This window comes from Schistocerca nitens, chromosome 4 (genome assembly GCF_023898315.1).
Source record: "Schistocerca nitens isolate TAMUIC-IGC-003100 chromosome 4, iqSchNite1.1, whole genome shotgun sequence".
NCBI classification, from domain to species: Eukaryota; Metazoa; Arthropoda; class Insecta; order Orthoptera; family Acrididae; genus Schistocerca; species Schistocerca nitens.
In genome coordinates this window covers 105,760,905-105,787,852 of record NC_064617.1, presented here as the reverse complement: position 1 = coordinate 105,787,852, position 26,948 = coordinate 105,760,905, and positions in this window count along the sequence as shown.

Below are 26,948 nucleotides of genomic sequence, written 5' to 3'. Positions count from 1 at the left end.
TTATCAAAGTCGGAAACATGATGGTACACATTCCTGCTCCTTACACGATGCATCACAACAACGTTTCACCAAGCAACGCCGGTCAACTGCTATTTTTTGTGTATGAGAAATCGGTTGGAAACTTTCCTCATGTCAGCGCGTTGTAGGTGTCGCCACCGGCGCCAGCCTTGTGTGAATGATCTGAAAAGCTAATCATTTGCATATTACAGCATCTTCTTCCTGTCGGTTAAATTTCGCGTCTGTAGCACGTCATCTTGGTGGTGTAGCAATTTTAATGGCCAGTAGTGTATTTCCTTCTTTATGTCATCAATCCATCTGCCAATCAGATCTTTCACAAGTTCTTTTCTTATCATGAGAAATTCAATACACAATCTCCTTTGCCTATCTTCCTTCATCTCGTCTCGGTATATCTCCCGGCCCACCTCTATTTCAGTTTCCTAACACAGACTGTTACGTCCTCAAACCCTGTTTTCTCTCTTACCCACCTGTTCTTTTTCCCCTATCCCTCCTTGTTTTGCGTAACATGCAACTTTCCATTGTTCGTCACGCAATCCACTATTTTAACAGCTATCAGCATGTGCGCCCCACAGTAACGTTCAGCACAGGAACCGAAGTTAAGTTGGCTGCAGGTAGTTACTTTTTTTCTCGCCATCACTGACTTCTTGTCGATCATTACGTAGTCTAGTGCCACAGCTGTTGTTTCCGATTGTTTAGAAACTGGCGGAACTAGATCTCGCCACGAGAACTGCAACGGTTGCGACGAGTTCGCCGGATGGGAAAAACAGTCCGCTTAAAACCGTTACCGGTATTTTAGAATAATCGGTATTGTTCGGTATTTCCTTGGTCTCGATTATGACATGTGTTTTTATTTTTTAAGGAATAACCGGATTAAAAGGCGAAATATCAATTAGCTATAGCAGCAGTACAATTTTTTCCTTTTTAAATAAACCTTTTTTAAAGAACGAATTATTTTTATTCGGAAATTTTACATTGCTTTGAAATATTGTAGAAAATGGGAAAAGCGAACAGTGCTATTTTAACAACAATGCCGAAAGAAAAGAGCAATAAACACTTCGCATAGGAATTGGTAGAGCACTGCTGAGACAGTAATGTACCAGAATGAGATTTTCACTCTGCAGCTGAGTGTGCGCTGATATGAAACTTCCTGGCAGATTAAAACTGTGTGCCCGACCGAGACTCGAACTCGGGACCTTTGCCTTTCGCGGGCAAGTGCTCTACCACTTGCCCGCGAAAGGCAAAGGTCCCGAGTTCGAGTCTCGGTCGGGCACACAGTTTTAATCTGCCAGGAAGTTTCAGTAATGTACCAGTTACGAAGTGGCGTGGCACATTACATTGTGTGCGTGTACATGCATTGTGCAACAAGACTTGCCTCATCTCGTCTATACGGTAGTTTCTCGCTCTCATCGTCGGACATCTGTTGTATTACAGAATGGCGCCATCCCTATCCTGAAAGTAATTTTACGAAGTGCTGTATCAGTGGGATTCAATGCTCTTCACTTTATAAGATTGAAAACTGGAGGAGCCATAAACAACTTGTGAGACTACGAGTATATAAGGAGGACACTTGAAACTTAACAGTTCATTCATAGTTTACAATATGCCTTTATCTGCTTGTACTACTTGAAAACGGGCGAATTAACACGAAAAATAGTATTCTTCCACCTCAGTTTTCTCCTTTAGCACTGACTATTCGTATTATCCAAATAGTGGTTTGAACAGTGGTTCTCTCTCTCTCTCTCTATTCGTTTAGTCGGTTCCGAATCTTCGTGACCCCATGAACCAAATCACGCCACTTTTTCCTGTCTTGCACTTTCTCCCGTAGACCTTCCAGGTTGGAACACATTGCTTCTGTGATGCCATCGATCCATCTCATCCTCTGACCTCCTCTTCTTCTAGTTCCTTCAATCAGCATTAACGTTTTTTTCCAGCGAGGCATGCCTTCGCATTGTGTGTCCAAAGTAGGTCAGCTTTTGTTTTAACATTAGACCTTCCAGGGAGAAATCTGGTTCTATTTGCTCCAATATTGATCTGTTGGTTCTCTTTGCAGTCCATGGAACTCTAAGAAGTTTCCTCCAACACCACAATTCGAAGGAGTCAATTCTTCGCCGTTCAGCCTTTCTAATGGTCCAAGTCTCACATCCATACATCACAACTGGAAAGACCATAGTCCTCACAATACGGATCTTTGTTGCTAGTTTATATCTCTGGACCTTATAACCTTGTCAAGGTTTGACATCGCCTGTCTACCGAGCAACAGGCGTCTCCGGATTTCATGGCTGCAGTCGCCATCAGCAGAGATCAGGGAACCGAGATAACTGAATGTGGTCACAACCTCCATGGTTTGTTTCTCCTGCTATATCCCACGAATTGGTAGGTGTAGTTGCCATAATTTTCGTTTTCTTCACATTCAGCATAAGACCGGCCTTTTCACTTTCGTCTTTCACCTTCAGTAAGAGTGTTCTCAATTCTTCTTCACTTTCTGCCAACAGGATCGTATCATCCGCGTACCTGAGGTTGTTTACATTTATTCCAGCTATTTTAATTCCTGTTTCTCCTTCATCTAGCCTCGCATTCCTCATAACATGTTCTGCATACAAACTGAATAAGTACAGTGACAGTATGCAGCCCTGCCGGACCCCTTTCTGAATCTTTATCCATTTCGTTGTTCCATACATAGTTCTCACCCTGGTTACAACATGATTTTTGAGCACAGTTTCAAAAAATTACGGTAAATACGAGAATACCAATGATTAGTTGTAGTAGTCAACCACTTTGCTTCCTTTTATTTGCCTATTTAATTTAATATTTTGATTCTATGTATCTTGAAACTAAGTCAAAATTTTTCAACTTCTGTTCGCTTTCTACGTTTGTTATTAGAAGTAACAGGAATAAAAACCGAAAAACTTTAAATTCAGAAACGGTTATTTTGAGCTGTTTTAGATTCCGGTTAAACTGGCGCTGGAAAAAAAAAGCGATGTAACCGAAAACTGATTGTTTCACAGCGATGACCGCCATCCCTTCTTCGCCTAGAACCGCACGGCCACAAGGGCCGGCGATATATTTAATTACTTCTTACAAGACCTGCATCTTCCCAAACAGCAGAGAATGATGAGCAAGAGAAAACCAACCCTTGGAAACCGCATTTTTTTAAATAAATAAACAATATAGCCTTATATTTCCTGTCATGATATGTTTCCTCTCCGCCACAGAGCCGCCGAATTCCAGGTAGGAAAGAAGAGTGGGAGAGTGGAGGTGGAAGGATGGGGGGTTTACCAGAGGAGAGGGTTTAATTAAGTCATCAATTTAATTAGGTAGTAAATCAAATTGATAAGAGTGAGAGAGGGTAATCTGAATAACTCAGACCTGAAGGGGGGAAGGGGGGCAGGGAGGGTTAGAGATTTCCTATGCAGATGGGAAGAGGAGGGGGAGGGGTGAGGATTCAATAGGTTAAGGACCTGGCGATCAAAAAGAAGGATAATTCCCAGGGATCTTAATCCTCTTAGCAGAACAACAGATTAATGACCTGTCAATCGAAGGAGAACAAACTGAGTTCATACTTACCCCTGATGTAAGCAACCTGCACTAACACATTGTTTGCCTCGTGATGGCTGGGTGTTGTGTGCTGTCCTTAGGTTAGTTAGGTTTACGTAGTTCTAAGTTCTAGGGGACTGATGACCGTAGATGTTAAGTCCCATAGTGCTCAGAGACAGCCACTAACACATTGTGCTGATACCCCTGTTGCCCTAGTACCATTTAATTTAATATCCAGTCTGGAACAGCGCGACCGCTACGGTCGCAGGTTCGAATCCTGCCTCGGGCATGGATGTGTGTGATGTCCTTAGTTTAATTAGGTTTACGTAGTTCTAATTTCTAGGGGACTAATGACCTCCGATATTAAGTCCCATAGTGCTCGGAGCCATTTGAACCTTTTTTTAATTTAATATCCTGCTTCTATGTATCTTGAAACTGAGTGAGCCAAAATTTTTCAATTTTTGTTTGCTTACTACGTTTTTTATGGGAAGCAATGGGAATAAAAAGCGATAAACGGTTATTTCAGAAACTGGTTATTTTGGGCAGTTTTTGTAGTCCGGTTAAATTTACGCTGAAAAAAAAAGGATAAAACCGAAAACTGGTTGTTTCACAGCGGTAACTGCCATCCCCAATTCACCACCCGCGCAGTATCTTTGCCCCGCACTGTTCCGCCTCCACGGGCGCGTTTCCTCTCGCCTCCCGCGCCGGCCCACTACGATTATGAAGCGACCCCGAGTTAACGAAGTTGGCCAGAGAGCTACGGCGCGCGCGCGCGCGCGGTTTTAATTTGGCTCTTCCGTATTGCGTGCCTTCTCTCTGCGTCGCAATTGCGTTAGCCAGCCGGCTCGTGTTGGGCCTTATAAATAGCGTTAAACGCTCTTTGTCGCCAAGCGGCGTCTGTCTTACGTCGCGACGTCCCGGTGCCGCCTCTCCCTGCGGACGGTAATTAGTCTGAGAGCCACTTCAATATTCCCGCGCGCCCTCGTTTTATCCCCGCATATGTCCGCCGAGACACAGCTCGCCGGGAGCGCAAATTCCGCCCGTCACAGAGATGGGCAGAGTTGTCCTTGAGAAGAGAGGAGCCACTGTGCTCTCTCCAGCTGCGGTTTTTTTATTTCCTTCTCAAGCCGTTGAAAATTTTTCCTTGTAACGATTACGGTCATAAAAAGAGGCGGCACATGTCAAATTAGCACTGGATAAAACAGCGAAGTTCTAATCATCATGTTTCATTTTCTCCTGGAATTGCGAAGAGGAAATTATGTTCTGTTTCGTAGTTTCTAACAAGGGTACCTCCCAATCGCACCCTACTCACATTTAGTCGTAAGATGGCTCAGTGAATAGCCCATCAAAAACCGAACACAGACCAAGGATGAAAACAGGAACAAGGGTACTGAACTGTGACAAAAGGCGCAAAATAGAAACAGTGGGCAGTGCAAGCACAAGGTGTGCAACTTCGAGCATACTTATGTATGCCGTGGTTACGGTGTTGGACTGCGAAGGGACAGACCCGTGTTCAAATCTCGATTGCGCCCCAAAATTTTTTTCACAGTATTTGGAACTATCTGTCCGGTTATTGACGTGTCTGTTCGCTACATTCAGATCTGTCTCTGCGTCGTGCTCTAACGTCCGTTTGCAAGAGGAGCTCCAGATGTACGTAACTCCTACTTGTTCTTCACAAGTGTCACATGTTATGAATCTTCGGTTCCGTCCTGAAAATTTTGACTTTTGAATTCCTTTCTTGTAACATTGTTCACACCCACTTACTCGTTGTCCACATTTCTGTGAAAGTAGATACAAAACCTCGCCTGCTCTCGCTATTCATCATATTTACTTGCGACGGTAACATATTTTTATCATATGGCATATTCTATAAGCAATATATAGTACGATAATCGCCAAGACCACAGAACGAGAACAGACACGTCAACGACCGGACGTAAAGTTCGTAATTTTGTGAAAAAAAAAAAAAATTTGCCGGCCGAAGTGGCCGTGCGGTTAAAGGCGCTGCAGTCTGGAACCGCAAGACCGCTACGGTCGCAGGTTCGAATCCTGCCTCGGGCATGGATGTTTGTGATGTCCTTAGGTTAGTTAGGTTTAACTAGTTCTAAGTTCTAGGGGACTAATGACCTCAGCAGTTGAGTCCCATAGTGCTCAGAGCCATTTGAACCATTTTGAAAAAAAATTTGGGAGACGAGCGAGATTTGAAGACAGATCTCCCCCTTCGCAGTCCAACACTGTCACCACTAACTACGACGCCACAGCTACACAACTTTGCTCGATACTGCACACCTTGAGCTTGAACCGCCCACTGTTTCTATTTCGCTACTTTTTTCACAGTTCGGTACACCTTCTTCCTGTTTTCATGCTTGACCTGTCTTCAGTTTTAGAAGGTCTATCTACCCACTGAGCCATCTTACCTCTAGATCTGTGGGGGGGGGGGGGAGGGGGGGTGCGATGGGGAGCTTCCCTTGTGAGAGAACAAAATCGATAACATTACAAATGAGGAGGCATTTCGCAGAGTCAGTTTGGAGAGGAATGTGGGGAAACGCGAAACAAGAGACACGAATACAGACCAGCAAGACCTGACTTATATGTAACTTAAGCAATCTGTTGTAGAGTGGAAACGGGCAAGGATTGGGCTCGCGGGCCGTGCCCCGGCACGAGTGCCGTAGAGCTTAGCCTTCCTACACGTTTCCCCCACCGAGCGACACCCCGTCTCAGCGCGAGAAAAGCACCCCGTTCAAAATGGTTCAAATGGCTCTGAGCACTATGGGACGTACCTCCTGGGGTCATCAGTCCCCTAGAACGTGGAACTACTTAAAGCTAACTAACCTAAGGACATCACGCACATCCATGCCGGAGGCAGGATTCGAACCCGCGACCGTAGCGGTCGCGCGGTTCCAGACTGTAGCGCCTAGAACCGATCGGCCACACCGGGCGGCAAAAGCACTCCGTCTCAGCGTGAGAAACGGCGCTACGGGGACACTGCGAAGGCGCCGCATTTAAATGACAATTCAGTCGCACTACACACGACTTGCTTTTAATTATTTCTCAAGAACATACATCAAAAACAAAGCAAATGTTTAGTACTATTTAATTATTCTTGGCATGCTGTAGACGAAATTTTTATCTTGTACAAACGGTTGCATAGGGACAGATGCAAGCAATTTGACAAATTTTCGCATTAGGTTGTCATGCAATCATTTCTTTCAGAATCGAAAAACTATTTTTCGCACATACATATACTGATCAAAATATTGTAGCACTTTTACAACTTCATTATGATAGATATGGATACTCTACAGGAGGAAAGAAATGTCTTGGACACTTTTAACGTAAAAGGAGTTCTCTCTAAAAACAGAATTACATTTCAGATCAATCAGTTACATCTGCACATGGGGAGGGACACTTTCAAGCAATGGCAAACGGTCTCGACAACAGATGAAAGTTTGGCAGCGTCCTCAAAACGTTTAGAAAACTGTCTCTGTAATTCTTTCAAGGCCACAACGAACTCTTCAAACCTAGCATTTTCCTTAGCGGCATTGGGATTATGGTGCTGGACTCTGTTTGTTAGCATTTGTCCCTCCTATAATATGATTTTATTTTTAAATGCATTCCCATGAAATCAGAAACAAATTGTTTCTCATCTTGCAGTGCCTTACTGTGGCTTCTCTGCAGTCGAGTCCGCTTAAAATATGTCGTCTGCAATTCCCACGCCGCATATTCTATGTGTAATTTTCGTTCCTGCACTCCTTTTCCTGTCATAAATTCAACAATAGGGATCCTTAAATTGAAAAATCGTTACATGGACGCCCCTTGACTTAATCAATGTACTTTGCAGTAATATATAATGTCTCCATACTCTCTGCTCAGCCGGCCGGTGAGGCCGAGCGGTTCTAGGCGCTTCAATCTGGAACCGCGCGACCGCAACGTCGCAGGTTCGAATCCTGCCTCGGGCATGGATGTGTGTGATGTCCTTAGGTTAGTTACGTTTAAGTAGTTCTAAGTTCTAGCAGACTGATGACCTCAGATGTTAACTCCCATAGTGCTCAGAGCCATTTGAACCATTTTGTACTCTCTGCTCAGCTCCATCGAAAACTGTTGCAGCTGACAGTGGAATAATGTGCGCGTCTTCAGAAATTTTACTATTCTTCATCTTTTTCTTCTTATTCTTTACTCCATGTATTATGCCATGTACCTGTTATGGTAGTCCATCTCTTCTATGGTCTTCTTACATTTCTTGATCCAGTGAATTTATAATTCAGAGCCTTTACCGGGAATCATTCTCCACCCATAAGATCTAAACATTCCTTCCATTTGTTCTTATTTTCATTTATTTTGGTAGACATTATATATTCCTAAAACATTCCTTACATGGTCATTTCTTTTTCGATCTTCCCTTGTAATTCCTTCGACTGTTACAAGAAATATGATTTCTTGAACACTTATTCTACATCCTTGGTGTCATGTTATTGACCGTCCTTCACTCCCATAAGTAAGATTTAGTATTACTATTGTTTTATAAAACTTCAGCTGGTCCTTATACGTGTGGCACCAAATTTGTTTAATTTCTGGTCCATGTCATGATTATGTCCGTAAGGGATGTCGCATACCAGGTATTTAAAATGTTTTAATTGGTGCAACATTTTATTACTCAAGACAATTTAGTACCTCATTTTAGTATTCGTACCACCAATTTCTTCATGTGGTCCATGCCTGCAAATTTAGAACAAAAAGCTTCTTGATGAACAGAACAATGAATCCAGTTGTCTTAGGTTGTAATTATTTTCTCTTCCATTGTTAACTAAATCTTTAAATTCTTCCCACATGGGGTTGTAATGTCATTTCATATCAAATTTGCTGTACCCGTCGATTAGATGACCGCACAACAGGATTTTAGAATTCTCATCTCTCTCTTCTGTCATTCTCATTCAGTTTTAAAAGCTTGGGGTGATGATGTTTGGCTACTGGGGCGCTGAACTGCGCGGTCAGCACCGCCGGTACGAAGTACTAATTTTTACACAGTCCCATTTTTTTTTACACAGTCCAATTTAGTTACTGTCACAAATGATGAGGACAACACAAACGCCGAGTCCCCGGGCAGAGAAAAGCCCCAACCCGGCCGAGAATCGAACCCGGGATCCCGTGATCCAGAGGCAGCAAATTGACATTAGACGCTATACCTTAGCTGTATTCAATTTAAAACGGAAAATGAGATGACAATTCATTTTTGAGTTAACGAATAACTTCGAGTAGTATTATTAGATGGTTTCACAGCATTATGTGATGTTCTCTACTTACAGAATCTTCTTCGCGATTTTCCCCGCTGTTCTTCGACAATCGCTAACAGAGTTGCCTCAGCTGTTTTACGCGCCTGCGTTTCCGTGCACGTGTGCGCCCAACGTTAGTTGCGTCGTCTCCTGCCACTTTTCTCCAGTCATGGTTAAAAGTCTACACTCAGCGCGCTCTAATCGGTCATCTGCGCAAAGCAGGAACATTTAAGAAAGCTCGCAAAAACCGACACAGGTGGTGCCAGCCTGAACCACGGCAGGAGCCTCCGGAAATAATCGTAACGTACCTCAATGACGTAACAGTGTACAGACATCGTAACATATCTCAGTGACGTAACAGCGTGCAGACATCGACGTCGTGTTTACATAAATTGTTGAAATATGTGAAAAAGGGAGATGATTAAACTGTGTTGCCTGAACACGACTTACCGATTCAGCTGCCAAAAAGCAGTGGCAGAAAAAGTAAATTGTGCTCGTTTACCGCTAGTAGAACGGCATAGGTTATTACATTTATTGACATCGAAATTCCGCCGTAATACCGACTTCCAGTCCAAACGCTAATTACAGAGACATTAAGCAAATGAGGGTATGGGAAACCTCTTCCGCACTGCGTAGCCGACTTTATGACTGCGTAATCCTGGAATGGAAAATGCAGCAGCCTTTCATTAGGGTCAGTTCGTGCAGCGCGCCGATACATTTCGTAGCTGCGGCCTGAGGGAACTTTCGCAGGCGCTTCGCGGCCATCTCGCCGTAAAAGACTCATTTACTGAGCTCTCCACACCATCTTTGAAGTTACTCATTCGGAGTGTTTTATGATTTCCCAAATGCACTGTGGTGAGTCTTGTGCGCTATTCGCTGAAACAGCTGCACTGCACGCCACCGGCTTTTCTTCCTTTGGCTGCCACGCCGAGATACCAGATACGTGCAGCAATATTAAGCTTCTCCTTTCTCACAACATAGAAGATAAACCGTAGATGTTTTATGCAATCTGACCTGAAGGTTCAGCGGTTTTCCTTTCAAACTAATATTTTCGCTGCTGCCCGTGAATAGTTCCACCTAGTGCTATTCTTCTGGTACTTATGCTCCGATATACCCGAATGAATTTTCTCTCTTCAAAATACTTCAGCCCTTGTAGTTCACCATTACAAAAGTCGTATAGTGTGCTTCAATAGGAAAGGTTTTCTTTTATTCTCTTGTAATATTTGTACTTTTTGTTAAGCGTTCAATAGTTTTGCTTGAGTGCACTGTTAACTTTCCTTAAATGTTTTGTTCTTGCTTACTTACTCATTTTGCTTTGTATTATATGTAAGTTTTGTTAAGACTAAATGTGCTAACATCTTCAAAATGGAGTCTGTAGTGGTGATGCGTTACAAGCAGAAAACTGCCGTTGAGTTTCTTTTGGCGAAAAACCAGAGCATCTGGTGGATATCTATCACAAAGCGAAAAAAGTGGTCCAACAACATTCATATTTCTTTACGTACTACACGAATATGTAATAAAAATGGCGGTTCCTATTTAAAAAAAAACGCAGTTGATATCCGTTTGAACTATGGCAGCGCCATCTAGCGGGCCAACCATAGCGCCATCTGGTTTCCCCCTTCAAGCTAGACAAGTTTCGTTGAGCCTCTCGTTGCTGGACAGCCACCGACCGATCTACTGCTACTCGCCATCCCACAATGAGCAATACTTACAGCCTCTCAACCTCAGATGGCGCGGTCTTACATCTAGGAACACTGCGCATAGATTTCGAATTTAATCCAGGACATCGGCTTTTGAGATAATACTTATACTGAATGAATAAGAAATTACAAAATCTTTTAGAAAACAAATGGTGAAAAAATTTGTTCGAAGTAGATGTATGAGAAGAAGCTACCTCTGTTTTCATGGCTCAGCTCACGAAGGCGCCCCCCCCCCCCCAAACACACACACACACGAGTCATGATCAGATACCATATGCCATCACCTCTTATCCAGTTGCCAAACCGATACCCGAGGCGGAAATTCCCTGCGCCAACCGAATTCGAAACAGGTACCTCCGTCTCGTTAACGAGCGATAATGGACTTGGCTAGACAGACACAAATGACACTTCGCACTGCGTTTTATGCGTAATTTATGAAATCGCTTGAGAATAATGTCGGCAGTTCAAACGCCACGTCAGCACACGGGGACCATACCCGAAAAATGAAAGAATCATTACGCCCATGCGTAATATCTCAGAATATGTAACCTATAAAAAGCCAACTTACGATGGTATAGAAGTGCAGTAATGGTTTTATCGATATAGTCGTGTTTTGTGAGCCTCCATGTCCCCCAACCTCAATAAATACCATTGGCTGGCACGAAATTTGGTTGACAGGATATGCGCAACTAAGCATAGTGGAATCTACACTCCTGGAAATTGAAATAAGAACACCGTGAATTCATTGTCCCAGGAAGGGGAAACTTTATTGACACATTCCTGGGGTCAGATACATCACATGATCACACTGACAGAACCACAGGCACATAGACACAGGCAACAGAGCATGCACAATGTCGGCACTAGTACAGTGTATATCCACCTTTCGCAGCAATGCAGGCTGCTATTCTCCCATGGAGACGATCGTAGAGATGCTGGATGTAGTCCTGTGGAACGGCTTGCCATGCCATTTCCACCTGGCGCCTCAGTTGGACCAGCGTTCGTGCTGGACGTGCAGACCGCGTGAGACGACGCTTCATCCAGTCCCAAACATGCTCAATGGGGGACAGATCCGGAGATCTTGCTGGCCAGGGTAGTTGACTTACACCTTCTATAGCACGTTGGGTGGCACGGGATACATGCGGACGTGCATTGTCCTGTTGGAACAGCAAGTTCCCTTGCCGGTCTAGGAATGGTAGAACGATGGGTTCGATGACGGTTTGGATGTACCGTGCACTATTCAGTGTCCCCTCGACGATCACCAGTGGTGTACGGCCAGTGTAGGAGATCGCTCCCCACACCATGATGCCGGGTGTTGGCCCTGTGTGCCTCGGTCGTATGCAGTCCTGATTGTGGCGCTCACCTGCACGGCGCCAAACACGCATACGACCATCATTGGCACCAAGGCAGAAGCGACTCTCATCACTGAAGACGACACGTCTCCATTCGTCCCTCCATTCACGCCTGTCGCGACACCACTGGAGGCGGGCTGCACGATGTTGGGGCGTGAGCGGAAGACGGCCTAACGGTGTGCGGGACCGTAGCCCAGCTTCATGGAGACGGTTGCGAATGGTCCTCGCCGATACCCCAGGAGCAACAGTGTCCCTAATTTGCTGGGAAGTGGCGGTGCGTTCCCCTACGGCACTGCGTAGGATCCTACGGTCTTGGCGTGCATCCGTGCGTCGCTGCGGTCCGGTCCCAGGTCGACGGGCACGTGCACCTTCCGCCGACCACTGGCGACAACATCGATGTACTGTGGAGACCTCATGCCCCACGTGTTGAGCAATTCGGCGGTACGTCCACCCGGCCTCCCGCATGCCCACTATACGCCCTCGCTCAAAGTCCGTCAACTGCACATACGGTTCACGTCCACGCTGTCGCGGCATGCTACCAGTGTTAAAGACTGCGATGGAGCTCCGTATGCCACGGCAAACTGGCTGACACTGACGGCGGCGGTGCACAAATGCTGCGCAGCTAGCGCCATTCGACGGCCAACACCGCGGTTCCTGGTGTGTCCGCTGTGCCGTGCGTGTGATCATTGCTTGTACAGCCCTCTCGCAGTGTCCGGAGCACGTATGGTGGGTCTGACACACCGGTGTCAATGTGTTCTTTTTTCCATTTCCAGGAGTGTATATCGCTTCAGCTGTAAAAGATTTATTTCTTCAGTCTCGACTGGTTTCGGGCGATTGTAAGCCCATCTTCGTGAACAAAACTCCAATAGGAACATGGAGAAACTTTAATAAGAGAGCGTAAACCATTTAACACTTAAATTCTTTAAAGCGATTATTAATGGTTCAGTCAACAGTTCAGTATTTATTAGACGACTAGTTTCGAACACTTACAGGCTCATTTTCAAGCCTGGTGTACTGAGGCTGCACTGTCAATGACTGATTTTAATAACAAACACTGAGTGGCGACAGATGCTCCATAAATGTTTGCAGGATGTGTGCCACAATCCACACATGTCTGTTACTAAGTCGAAATGAAACTCAGTTTGACAGAACCATTGACAAGTTTCGTCCCTTTTAGTTTTTTCGTTTGACGCTTATTTCGTGAGATATTTGGCCCGGTCACTATCAATGGACCACCCTGTATACCGAAGAGCGTGGTAAGATACCTTATTATATTTTGTGAACGTGAACGTCAGCGACAACCTTCATGAGGTTAGAGAGGGTGTCTTGAACAAATTGCGAATAAGAACCGAATTCCGGAAGCATCACCCAACGACGCTACAGAGCGCTAGGCCACCCCTTATGCAGAAAACTTCAGTTTATTCGCTGACGGATCGCAAACAATAGACCTGTCAGCATTCCCGCCGTCGAACGGCCTCGAATGCGTCCACGCGAGCCAGCCACACGCACTGGTGGGAGAGGAGCCAGCGTTACAACTGGCGTCTGCTGTCGAAAGTATTACCAGTGGCAAGCACCTTCCCTATAGCTTTGGCGCTGTGCAGCGTCGTTGGAGGACGTCTTAATAATAAACACTGAGTGGCAACAGATGCTCCATAAATGTTCAGCCATAATTCGTTTCTTATGAGACCCTCTATAACACCTCGGAGTTGGTTGGCGGAGTTTGGGTTCACCGTGTGAAGCACAACAGAAGCGTCTTTCTGCGATTTCCCGAGTAGCCTACATCTGTATACGAGGAGTATGCGAAACCTTCCATAAGTGAGACCTTAAGCAATTTTATTTTCAGTGTGAGTGCAATGAAATATTAACGTTAATTTAAAATTTCGCCAGGAAGGCGGCGTTATAACTACTTAACGATGCGGCGCCGACCGAGGAGAGGTCCGCCTCTAATATTCTTTTAAGCTGCGCCGAATATAAGGGCGGCATCATAAAACTGGCACCGCCGCGGGCGGCAGGAAATGAATAGCGCAAGACTTGCGGCTAAGCCGCGCACGGCGCACCAGTCCATGAATTTAAAAGTTGGCGGCCGCCCGGGCCCGCGCGCTCGGCCAATCTCGGCGCCGTCGCCGGATACTTTACTGTGCCGCCGCCGCCAGCTCCCGGGGCCGAAACAGCGCCCGGCGGAACGAACGCCAATGCGCCTCGCGCGTAAACATACCGTACCTCCCCCGCCGCGCGTTCATTACCCAAGTTGAGCGGCGCGGCCACCCAGTCAGCTGCGCTGAACCGTTCCCACGCTAGCCGCTCGTCCGCACGGCCAACTTCCGCTGCATAGAAATTGTGCCTTTTGGAGGCGAGTCCCAGACCCTTCTGCATAAACGGAAGAATCTGCTTACGGCCAGTGGAAGATGCGCCGGCGAAGTCGTACCCGCAAACTGGAAACCTGCACACCACTGTCACTTCTGTATCCGTCACGTTATCTCTCGCCCGCAGCACTGTTATGATGAAATTCATTCAATCGTGCTGGCGCGGCATTACACACTAGAGCGCCGAAGAAACTGGTATAGGCGTGCATATTCAAACAGAAAGATATGTAAACAGGCAGAATACGGCGCTAAGGTCGGCAACGCAACCAATTCGACTGTACACAGAATACGCGAAAGAACTAGCCCCCCTTCTAACAGCCGTGTACCGCAAGTCTCTTGAGGAACGGAAGCTCCCAAATGATTGGAATAGAGCACAGGTAGTTCCAGTTTTCAGGAAAGGTGGTCGAGCATGTGCGCGAAACTAAAGGCCTATATCTCTGACATCGATCTTTGCAGAATTTTAGAACATGTTTTTTGCTCGCGTATCATGTCATTTCTGGAAACCCTGAATCTACTCTGTAGGAATCAACATGGGTTCCGGAAACAGTGACCGTGTGAGACCCAACCCGTTTTATTTGTTCATGAGACCCAGAAAATATTAGATACAAGCTCCCAGGTAGATGCCATTTTCCTTGACTTCCGGAAGGCGTTCGATACAGTTCCGAACTGTCGCCTGATAAACAAAGTAAGAGCCTACGGAATATCAGACCAGCTGTGTGGCTGGATTGAAGAGTTTTTATCAAACAGAACACAGCATGTTGTTATCAATGGAGAGACGTCTACAGACGTTAAAGTAACCTCTGGCGTGCTACAGGGGAGTGTTATGGGACCACTGCTTTTCACAATATATATAAATGACCTAGTAGATAGTGTCGGAAGTTCCATGCGGCTTTTCGCGGATGATGCTGTAGTATACAGAGAAGTTGCAGCATTAGAAAATTGCAGCGAAATGCAGAGAGATCTGCAGCGGATAGGCACTTGGTGCAGGGAATGGCAACTGACCCTTAACATAGACAAATGTAATGTATTGCGAATACATAGAAAGAAGGATCCTAAATTGTAGGATTATATGATAGCGGATCAAACACTGGTAGCAGTTACTTCTGTAAAATATCTGGGAGTATGCGTGCGGAACAATTTGAAGTGGAATGATCTTATAAAATTAATTATTGGTAAGGCGGGTGCCAGGTTGAGATTCATTGGGAGAGTCCTTAGAAAATGTAGTCCATCAACAGAGGTGGTGACTTACAAAACACTCGTTGAGTAATGCTCATCAGTGTGGGATCCGTACCAGGTCGGGTTGACAGAGGAGATAGAGAAGATCCAAAGACGAGCGGCGCGTTTCGTCACAAGGTTATTTGGTAAGCGTGATAGCGTTACGTAGATGTTTATCAAACTCAAGTGGCGGACTCTGCATGAGAGGCGCTCTCCTTCGCGGTGTAGCTTGCTGTCCAGGTTTCGAGAGGATGAGTTTCTGGATGAGGTATCGAATATATTACTTCCCCCTACTTACACCTCCCAAAGAGATCACGAATGTAAAATTAGAGAGATTCGAGCGCGCACGGTGGATTTCCGGCAGTCGTTCTTCCCGCGAACCATACGCGACTGGAACAGGAAAGGGAGGTAATGACAGTGGCACGTAAAGTGCCCTCTGCCACGCACCGTTGGGTGGCTTGCGGAGTATAAATGTAGATATAGATGTAGAACGCCTATATGACAACAAGTGTATGGCGCAGCTATTAGATTGGTTACTGCTGCGTCCATGGCAGGCGTCAAGATTTGAGTAAATCTGAACGTGGTATTATAGTCCGCGCACGAGCGATGGGACACAGCATCTCCGAGGTAGCAACGAAGTGGGGATTTACGCCTACCACCATTTCATGAGTGTAACGTGAATATCAGCAACCAGGTAAAACAATAAATAGATAGGAACCATGGTGTACATCAAAAAAGTTTAAAGAAGGGCAGCACGTTTTGTATTATCGAGAAATACGGAACAGAACATGACGAATATGATACGCGAGTTGCGGTGGTAATCGTTAGCAGCGTGCGGCTGACATCATTACGGCCCTTGCGGGCAATGGGAATGTGTGGCGGACGTAATATTACGTTAAGCGATTTATGATGATTTTCTACAGTGGCAAACGTATATTTACGGCTCCCAAAATCGTCTGTGAGGTCTGCAGGCTTCATAGTTTCTGTTCGTTGGTAGTAGCGTTATGAGTAGCAAAAGAACCTGTTATCGTCTCTTGTTTTGTAGGCGTAAGCTGACGTTCAAGTTCTCTCTGTTTCGTGAGTTTTTTTGTGCTTTTATGTTGATGTTGTGTTCAAAATGTGCAGTGAAGAGGAGGAACGCCTGAAGCAATTGATTTACAAAGCCCTTTTACGATTATGCAGATCATGAAAACGAAATGATACAGTTTGACGATGATTCAGATTATACGTTTATCGTGTTATTTTCGCAGTTAAAATTACTACCCACTATGGATGCAAAATTTTATTTTGTTCTTGGGTCGTGTGTATTTATTTAGATTTAAATCGCCTGTTAAAGAAATTTAAACAGAAAAATCAACTGTTTGGTTATTGAGATGTACACCTGAACAGCACAACTCCTTTTCAATTTTTTTTAAATAATTATTATTAAATTGAAGTTTTATTCGTGAATTTAGATTCAGCACTATTAACGCCAAGGGGCACGGCCTTGCCGCAGTGGATACACCGGTTCCCGTGAGATCATCGAAGTTAAGCGCTGTCGGGCGTGGTCGGCACTAGGATGGGTGACCATCCAGGCTGCCGTGCGCTGTTGCCATTTTTCGGGGTGCACTCAGCCTCGTGATGCCAACTGAGGAGCTACTCGACCGAATAGTAGCGGCTTCGGTCAGGAATACCATCATAACGACTGGGAGGGCGGTGTGCTGACCCCACGCCCCTCCTATCCGTATCCTCCACATAAGGATGACACGGCGGTCGGATGGTCCCGGTAGGCCACTCGTGGTCTGAAGACGAAGTACTATTAACGCCAAGGTATGTAAATTTAATGTAGAAAGCCCAATAAAACTAGAAAAATTTTGAAATTCCCACTACATATTTGTACACACGAATTACAACCTCCAAGAAAACCACGTATTTAGGCCAGCACAGATGATGGCAGCTACGTACAAGACTTGGGGTTCACATGATCGATGTTTTCGGAATCCATGCTGGTTGGTACAGATAAGGTGATTCTGTTCGAGATACCTTATTACATTATTTTAGCTCAGAATATGTCGCAGATTTAGATTAAGCAACTACGGTTGCCGGTGCCAATACTTTGGACACACAAGGCTCTCCCTCCGTTTCTAACAGGGAGATGAAACGCGGACCCCGCGCGCCACCGGTCCAAGGAAACAGTTGGGAGGGGTGTGCGACCAGAGCCGGGAACAAGCGAGCATCGAGTGGACGGCGCGGCCGGTCCGGGTCGGACGTGAAAAAAGTTTGCCGGTCGCTCCGCGGCGCAAAGAGTGTGGGAGAGCCCGGGAGGGGGGGTTGTGTGTGTTTGGGGTGGGGGGGGGGGTTGTGGCTGGAGGTGAAGGTTCGGGAGGGCCAATGCTGGCTGCAGCTACACGGCTGCAACTTGCTCCGCAGATACACAATAAACACTAATGAGCCGCCGGCTCAGCTATTGCTGGCCGCGGGTCGGTGGCGCCTACGTGACAAAGAGCAGCAGAATAGGGCGCGCCGGCAAAGAATCCGGCGCGTCATTAGCAACTACACAGCCGGTGTGGACCAGAAGAACAAACGACCGCGCCCCTTGCAGAATTGCTTATCTTTCCTCCCCATTTCCAGCAATAATGAACAAGCTCAGTCTAAAGTAGCGCTCGACAAGCTGTGCTTCGTGGGCAAATTTTCATTCAAGATTTTTCTGGGGGAATTAATCATTGATTAAGAGGTGATAAGGTGGGCTTTTTTTTAAGCAAAAAACCATCCGATAATATATCGTTGGTGGTATACCTGGTAATAAATAAGCAACCAGTAGAGTTTTTTTTGTTTTTTAGTAAGATTTAGTCAACCATACACATGTTTCCGAGCCACTGCAGGCTCATCAACAGATGGAGGCGTTATAAGAACAATATGTTGTGGACCGAGTGTAGCTAGATGCAGTGCTGATGCTGCTGGCGCAAATGACGGAAATTTAGTAATCGGTGACGAAAAGTTTACGAAACCGGAAGTTTCTTATGTTTTAGGTACTTACAGTGCACTACCTTGTGGCACACATATCAAACCTCTTCCTATAATGTATATTATTAAGCTATGTGCACAAATATATACAGTGTTCAGCTGTACATGTTTTACACTGATTCACAAAAAGTAAACATTTAATGTTTTTACAAAGAATACAGATGTGATAGATATTACACTTATCTAGATGATTGTCTTGGCATGAGATACATTGTATTACAGTACGTAATATTACTAGTACAGATATTATATTTCCGCAAATTTTGCTGGCTGCTGGAGTGTTTTTATATTGACAGCATAATTTTAATATGGCCCAACAGTTATACAAAAGGCAAAAAGAAAAGTAGAGTGAAATATTTACTACGTAATTAAAAACTTTTTGTAAGTTACAGAATGCCCTAGTTGTTACATGACAAGGATAGCAAAATTTATGCGGGAAGAAGAATGTGTGTTGTTATTGTCATTTTTTTTGTTTGTTTTGGTACCAGGATGTCCTGGAAATTCTGGAAGAAAAGGTTTTGAGTTGATTCAGTTTGTTAATTTAGGATTTTTTGAGGTGATTTTAGTTTGTGGATGTAAATCTGTCATTGTTCAAGGAGGTCCATCTGTATACCTTTCTCAGCAATTTTAATGCGATAGGAGACTTTTTTATTGATGTTACAAGTAAACGAGTCACCCAGAAATATTACCTGTCCGAAGTCTGACGTCAAACACACGTGGTGTTACATCCATCCCCATATATGGGCAGCTTGGTCATCAGTAGGAAGGTTCCTCGTCTACGACAAACAGTCCCTACTATACATTACTATCTAGATGTGCTTTCTACTACAGCATGTAAACAAACAGACCGAAACGAATCAAAATTTGTAGCAACCAGCCACAATTATCAAAACGTTGAGAGCTCACTGCAGGCTCAATTAATATTAAAAATTTACACGCAAGCGCGAAATGGAGTGTCTCTGTGACGGCCGCAAGGCGTCTTTCGATGTTCCAGGGATTTGCAGCTTTTACGATGCTGGTAGGAGACTATACAACCTGCTGCTGTGTTTATGGTCTGATTTCCCGACAATTGCATACATTGTTACCACATTTGCAATGCCAACACAACAAAATTCAGCTCACAATGGAGCTGGGAGTACCTTCTATATACTATTTCTTTGGATGTTAATACAAACATGAGCACAAGGGCACAATTATTTACCGTTCACACAAAACGCACACCTATAGATACCACAATCCCTGGAAGCTCCCAAAAGCCACAAAGACACAAACATGCAGCCATAGAACAACGTCTCATACCAGTTCCACAACCAGAACCTGCCTTTCAAACCGAACTACAGTCTATCAGAATCATCGTTTCCAGTAACACCTATACCTCTACCCTGACTGACAATACCACGAAAATAGAAAATGTGTAAAATTACACTCCTTCTTACGCTGGCCAACAGGGACCCGCCACAAGTTACACAAAATTATCCACCGTTCCGATACGTTAGCAAAATTTCAGATAACCTCGCAAAAACTTAACGCCTCGCAGCTATAGATTTGTGTTTTACAATAACAGCAGCAGATGAAAATCTTCATTCAATAATAAAGACGAAATGCAACCTTCGGCACAGGGAGCTGTGTATCAAATCAGATGCAAGCATTGTGGAAAATTACATGTCAGTCAGTCTAGCAGAGATGCTGCAATTACGTTATTTGAACGAGAGAGAAGTTGCAGATTAGGAGATACAGATGCAACTTGTGCGGAACATATTTTAACAGAGAACCATCCACAAAATGTAGATTAAGAAAAGTTGGAATATCAACTTCTTGGAAATGCATGAAATCAGTAAACATATGACACAAAACGGCAACTTGAAATGAGCAAACTCTGTATCCTTTTTCTCCCTCTGCTAAATTAAGTTTCAGTTGTACTGATATCAGATTACAGTTATCAACTCAACTTTGTTTTTCATCTCTTCCTATGTGTAATGATATCCACATAAACTATTTTTCATTTCTAGCTAAATATAGCTATTTGTGCGTGACACATAAGTGCAATTCATTCGGTTCTAAACATCCTGTACGCATCACTTTTTTTAATTTTTTTTATCTTTTGCGTAAGTAATACCTACGTAAGTAGCTCGTCATTTCATTTGTGTTTGCGACATTGAACTGTCGTCTGGTTAGGGAGTAAGGAGACAAAAGCCGGTTCACGACCAAGTAAATAATGTATTTTACAGAACATTAGGAAAGTGAATCCTATTTAATGTCATTTATGTTACTCGATTTTCACACGTAATGATCCCAGGCGATTCTGGTAGCCTATTAATTATTAGCTCTTCCTCTATTACCTCCGCATTTGCCCTTTTTTCGGCTCCGATCTTCGTAACGAGGCCAAGCGTGATACATACGGATCGGAGATGAAACGTCTGGTATTCCATCAGCAACGGTCCATTTCCAAACATTTGTAGAGGTTTTCCTTTTTTTTTTGTCATAAGTCTACTGACTGGTTTGAAGCGGCCCGCCACGAATTCCTTTCCTGTGCTAACCTCTTCACCTCAGAGCAGCACTTGCAACCTAAGTCCTCAATTCTTTGCTTGACGTATTCCAATCTCTGTCTTCCTCTACAGTTTTTGCCCTCTACAGCTCCCTCTAGTACCATGGAAGTCATTCCCTCGTGTCTTAGCAGATGTCCTATCATCCTGTCCCTTCTCCTTATCAGTGTTTGCCACATATTCCTTTCCTCTCCGATTCTGCATAGAACCTCCTCATTCCTTACCTTATCAGTCCACCTAATTTTCAACATTCGTCTATAGCACCACATCTCAAATGCTTCGATTCTCTTCTGTTCCGGTTTTCCCACAGGCCATGTTTCATTACCATACAATGCTGTACTCCAGACGTACATCCTCAGAAATTTCTTCCTCAAATTAAGGCCGGTATTTGATATTAGCAGACTTCTCTTGGGCAGAAATGCCTTTTTTGCCATAGCGAGTCTGCTTTTGATGTCCTCCTTGCTCCGTCCGTCATTGGTTATTTTACTGCCTAGGTAGCAGAATTCCTTAACTTCATTGACTTCGTGACCATCAATCCTGATGTTAATTTTCTCGCTGTTCTCATTTCTACTACTTCTCATTACCTTCGTCTTTCCCCGATTTACTCTCAAACCATACTGTGTACTCATTAGACTGTTCATTCCCTTCAGTAGATCATTTAATTCTTCTTCACTTTCACTCAGGATAGCAATGTCATCAGCGAATCGTATCATTGATATCCTTTCACCTTGTATTTTAATTCCACTCCTGAACCTTTCTTTTATTTCCATCATTGCTTCCTCGATGTACAGATTGAAGAGTAGGGGCGAAAGGCTACAGCCTTGTCTTACACCCTTCTTAATACGAGCACTTCGTTCTTGATCGTCCACTCTTATTATTCCCTCTTGGTTGTTGTACATATTGTATATGACCCGTCTCTCCCTATACCTTACCCCTACTTTTTTCAGAATCTCGAACAGCTTGCACCATTTTATATTGTCGAACGCTTTTTCCAGGTCGACAAATCCTATGAAAGTGTCTTGATTTTTCTTTAGCCTTGCTTCCATTATTAGCCGTAACGTCAGAATTGCCTCTCTCGTCCCTTTACTTTTCCTAAAGCCAAACTGATCGTCACCCAGCGCATTCTTAATTTTCTTTTCCATTCTTCTGTATATTATTCTTGTAAGCAGCTTCGATGCATGAGCTGTTAAGCTGATTGTGCGATAATTCTCGCACTTGTCAGCTCTTGCCGTCTTCGGAATTGTGTGGATGATGCTTTTCCGAAAGTCAGATGGTATGTCGCCAGACTCATATATTCTACACACCAACGTCAATAGTCGTTTTGTTGCCACTTCCCCCAATGATTTTAGAAATTCTGATGGAATGTTATCTATCCCTTCTGCCTTATTTGACCGTAAGTCCTCCAAAGCTCTTTTAAATTCCGATTCTAATACTGGATCCCCTATCTCTTCTAAATCGACTCCTGTTTCTTCTTCTATCACTTCAGATAAATCTTCACCCTCATAGAGGCTTTCAATGTATTCTCTCCACCTATCTGCTCTCTCCTCTGCATTTAACAGTGGAATTCCCGTTGCACTCTTAATGTTACCACCGTTGCTTTTAATGTCACCAAAGGTTGTTTCGACTTTCCTGTATGCTGAGTCTGTCCTTCCGACAATCATATCTTTTTCGATGTCTTCACATTTTTCCTGCAGCCATTTCGTTTTAGCTTCCCTGCACTTCCTATTTATTTCATTCCTCAGCGACTTGTATTTCTGTATTCCTGATTTTCCCGGGACATGTTTGTACTTCCTCCTTTCATCAATCAACTGAAGTATTTCTTCTGTTACCCATGGTTTCTTCGCAGCTACCTTCTTTGTACCTATGTTTTCCTTCCCAACTTCTGTGATGGCCCTTTTTAGACATGTCCATTCCTCTTCAACTGTACTGCCTACTGCACTATTCCTTATTGCTGTATCTATAGCATTAGAGAACTTCAAACGTATCTCGTCATTCCTTAGTACTTCCGTATCCCACTTCTTTGCGTATCGATTCTTCCTGACTAATGTCTTGAACTTCAGCCTACTCTTCATCACTACTATATTGTGATCTGAGTCTATATCTGCTCCTGGGTACGCCTTACAGTCCAGTATCTGATTTCGGAATCTCTGTCTGACCATGATGTAATCTAATTGAAATCTACCCGTATCTCCCGGCCTTTTCCAAGTATACCTCCTCCTCTTGTGATTCTTGAACCGGGTATTCGCTATTACTAGCTGAAACTTGTTACAGAACTCAATTAGTCTTTCTCCTCCTTCATTCCTTGTCCCAAGCCCATATTCTCCTGTAACCTTTTCTTCTACTCCTTCCCCTACAATTGCATTCCAGTCGCCCATGACTATTAGATTTTCGTCCCCCTTTACATACTGCATTACCCTTTCAATATCCTCATACACTTTCTCTATCTGTTCATCTTCAGCTTGCGACGTCGGCATGTATACCTGAACTATCGTTGTTTGGTGTTGGTCTGCTGTCGATTCTGATTAGAACAACCCGGTCACTGAACTGTTCACAGTAACACACCCTCTGCCCTACCTTCCTATTCATAACGAATCCTACACCTGTTATACCATTTTCTGCTGCTGTTGATATTACCCGATACTCATCCTTGTCTTCCTTCCACTTCACTTCACTGACCCGTACTGTATCTAGATTGAGCCTTTGCATTTCCTTTTCAGATTTTCTAGTTTCCCTACCACGTTCAAGCTTCTGACATTCCACGCCCCGACTCGTAGAACGTTATCCTTTCGTTGTTTATTCAATCTTTATCTCATGGTAACCTCCTCCTTGGCAGTCCCCTCCCGGAGATCCGAATGGGGGACTATTCCGGATTCTTTTGCCAATGGAGAGATCATCATGAAACTTCTTCAATTACAGGCCACATGTCCTGTGGATACACGTTACGTGTCTTTAATGCAGTGGTTTCCATTGCCTTCTGCATCCTCATGTTGTTGATCATTGCTGATTCTTCCGCCTTTAGGGGCAATTTCCCACCCCTAGGGCAAGAGAGTGCCCTGAACCTCTATCCGCTCCTCCGCCCTCTTTGACAAGGCCGTTGGCAGAATGAGGCTGACTTCTTATGCCGGAAGTCTTCGGCCGCCAATGCTGATTATTTATCAAAATTTAGGCAGTGGCGGGGATCGAACCCGGGACCGAAGACGTTCTGATTATGAATCAAAGACGCTACCCCTAGACCACAGGTACACCTTAGATTTTCCTTATATTGCAGTAGTATGATGAGTAATGACCTCGGTTAGTAAGAAAGAGCACTATTCCACACGTTGGACGGAGTGATAAGCATTCTCGAAAAAATAAATTAAAATGATCTCAGACCTTTGCGTGAGGATTTCAACTGTATCTGATGAGTGGCTAATATGGTTCTCTCCATTACCCGCTTGATAAATGCTGGTTCACACAGTACCCGCTCAATTTTACTGAATTCCTCTGAACCGGAATTGCGAAAACAACAGGAATTAAAAGATAATTTAACACTTTTAATGCCGCTAACTTCCCATTACAGCTCTTGTTGTAAAACAATCAGCCAAGTAAATTACATTTTGGTACTCGTGAAGACAAAGGTGGTTTGCTACTGTCCACGTTATGTTCTTTTTAATGTCAGCGCGAGTACAATTTCTCTCCTGTTCGTACTTTGTATTTTCAACACGAGTTTATATTTAACGAGTTCATCATCTCCACATTTTGCCTAGCAATCGAAGGAATATAGTTAATCGACGACTAAACCTGTGCAGCCACGTGTGTAAGAAGGCGCCAGGCTACAGGTTGAACGGATAGAGGCAACCATCTACTAGCCCCAACAGGACCACGCCTTACAATGCAGCAGGTGTTTCAAAAGCGACTCCCCGCGGATGACAACCTCACTCAATGCAGTTTCTCTAAAGTTTGGCGGCCTAATTATACGGGAGTTGTAGTTAAATCTCTTTCACAGAAAGTTCATTCACTGGAAACCCTCCCTAAGTTCACTGATTTAAGTCAGGTCCAATATTTTTCCCATGTCTTCCAATTTTCTAACTTTTCCTCTATCTACATTTAACGATTTATAATGTAAGACATTTGTTTTTGCTATTTTGTCTAAAACTGACATGGTGAGATCGTGGCTGTGTACAATTAATGTAGGTTAATTCTTACAAAGAAAGCAACCACCCACTATTAATACTGCTATTTATTTAGGTAAATAACGCCGGTACCGGTTTCGAACTGGCAAGTTCATCATCAGAAGGCTGTTCACATGATTTTCAAGATACACTTTACATTATAGTCCGTTTCCGATTTTTATTCTTCCACTGTGTTAATTATATTAACATCTGTGGTGCACTATTGTTACTGTCATATTATTCATTATATCTCATCTCTATGTTGCTCCTTGTATAAAGCACAGTATTTCCATAATACCATATAAGTAGCATTCACACAAGCTGGTTACTACATCTGTCAACTTAATCTGTAATATTATATGCTCATAATGTAAGGATTATCTTTGTGCTTTAATTTTCATTACTTTATGCTATTCTTTAAAAACATACTGTGAAATCAAAGCAATCTGTATATTGTGATGTGTCTGAGAGAGAACGTCTCTGCCCGCCTCTCGTGGTCGTGCGGTAGCGTTCTCGCTTCCCACGCCCGGGTTCCCGGGTTCGATTCCCGGCGGGGTCAGGGATTTTCTCTGCCTCGTGATGGCTGGGTGTTGTGTGCTGTCCTTAGGTTAGTTAGGTTTAAGTAGTTCTAAGTTCTAGGGGACTGATGACCATAGATGTTAAGTCCCATAGTGCTCAGAGCCATTTGAACCTTGAACCATTTTAGAGAACGTCTCTGACATTGTTGTCTTTGTAAATCTGCAATGTTTGTGATAACTTCACATGTGGCAAATTCTTTTTGGTGTGTGTGTGTGTGTGTGTGTGTGTGTGTGTGTGTGTGTGTGTGTGTGTGTGTGTGTATGAGAGAGAGAGAGAGAGAGAGAGAGAGAGAGAGAGAGAGAGAGAGAGAGAGAGAGAGAGAGAGAGAGGGGGGGGGGAGGGTACTTTGCACAATATGGTGATGTACACATTACATAAGTGCTGGATATATTTTGGAATATTCGAAAAATACTATCCTGTAACTTCGCAACAAAATCGCGCGGAATTTTCGACGTAAGTACCACAGCCACTTAACCTCACATATTTATTTGTATTTCATCGTTTGGAGGTTAGTTATTTTCACCGTAGGGCAACAATACACCAAAAATACTTCGCCACAGTGGAAGAATAAAAATCGGAAACGGACGATAAAGTAAAGTGTATCTTGAAAATCATGTGAACAGTCGTCGGATGATGAACTCGCCAGTTCGAAACCGTTAACGGCGCTATTTACCTAAATAAATAGCAGTATAAACAGTGGCTGGTTGCTGTCTTCTTTGAAAGAATTAACCTACATTTGTTTTTGATAGCTCGAGTGAATACGTTCTCTTATTTCACTGAATATGATTTTTGTACACTCTTTTTATCATGGAAAGAGCAACATGCAGCATCATCGACAGTCGGCAGAGAGAAAGGGCACGTTCTTGTGTGGTTCATTTACATCAGAGAGTGCGTATACGCGTCCCCGGGCTGTAGGACTGCATCGCACGGTCGATAGCGCCGTCACAGTGAGAGCATGGCACGGTGGCAGCGGCAAAGGACTCCACGGTGCCAGAGTTCCGTCAAACACGACGGAGAAGCGAAAGGGAAGGAAGAGAGACCAGGGTTTTACGCCTAGCCAACAACGAGGGCATTAGAGAAGAAGCACCAGCCCGCGCTGGGGGAGTATGGGGGCAGAATTCCACCTTGACCTTTTACGGGAACCATCCCAGCAGTTACCATACCGATTTAGGGACTTGACGGAAAAACTAAATGTGGATGGGCAGACGGGGATTTGAATC